Raw genomic sequence first — 1,256 nt, 5'->3', positions numbered from 1 at the left:
GCAGGTCGAGGCTGCGGTGGCTGGGAGCATGCCACTGCCCTCCAGTCTGGGTGACAGAGTAAGACTCCAACTCAAAAAAAAAGAAAAAGAAACTCTAGAGAGAAGTACATTCTCAAGGCTACAGAGACCTAGTTGCAAGGTTACAAAATCATTCCATGAAATAAAGTGGAAATGGCTTAAAAGGAAAGATCAAGTGTTAATTTCATCAAGAATTATAACTCTTGTAATCTTAGAGGAATCCAAAAGAGAAATGTCTCATATATTTTGTGAGATTCACAGAGGAAATTTCCAAAGGAAATGTTTTTATGTAATCATTATTATGCATCACATCCCTAGCACTTGCCTCTACACATCGTGCTCTTAGTTGAAGTAACTGCAGTGCATCTTTACTTTGTATCTGTCAGTTTTTTGCTAACTCATACTCACAAACATAGACCTAGGAACATGCACATACTCCCGGATAATTACAAACCCAATTCAGAAAGCCCTTGGACCAAAAATTCACATTTAGCTAGGATAACGTTCTTTTTTTAAGTCCTTGGAGCTATTTTCTCTCAAGAACCCAACTCTCCTCTTTATGAAATATCTGCCTGTTGTTTTCCTTGTTAAATGAAAATCACCATTAAGCTGGGCATGGTGGTGCACACCTGTAGTTCCAGTTACTCAGGAGACTGAGGTAGCAGGATCGCTTGAGCCCCCAGGAGTTTTGTGTCTAGCCTGGGCAACACAGTGAGATTCTATCTCTTTAAAAAAAAAAAAAAATTCACCATTAACAGTTATGCGAACATGTACATGTAAGTATCATATATAAAATCAGATCAAAATATTACAGTTTAAAAATAGGATCTGGTGCTCCTATTTCTAGTGTCATCTGGCCTAAGACCTGATGCAGGAAAGCTTCTCTCACCATTGACAGGTTAATTGGAAACAGGATCAACCTTCCTGTCCTCTGCTGTAATTTTTTTTTAATCAATATTTTTTATTTTGATATTGTGGTGTACAGTTAAGGGTTAGGTATACAGATATGTTTCATTCAGGCACCCTTGTTGATAAGGGGTGTCTCCCCATCCCCAGGCAGATACTAACTACCGTTAATCCCACCTCCCTTCCCCTCCCCCTGCATAGTTTCCCACCACTGTTAGTCCTTTTTTTGTAGTATCATGATGGATGTTCAAGGTCCACTATATGAGTGAGAACATGTGATACTCAGATCTTTGTTTCTGTGAGAGGTCACTCAGTATTATTGACTCTATTTC

Source organism: Carlito syrichta, unplaced genomic scaffold (genome assembly GCF_000164805.1).
Source record: "Carlito syrichta isolate Samal-C Ts95f unplaced genomic scaffold, Tarsius_syrichta-2.0.1 Scaffold301646, whole genome shotgun sequence".
In the NCBI taxonomy this organism is placed as follows: Eukaryota; Metazoa; Chordata; class Mammalia; order Primates; family Tarsiidae; genus Carlito; species Carlito syrichta.
Note: the sequence above shows the minus strand (reverse complement) of the source record.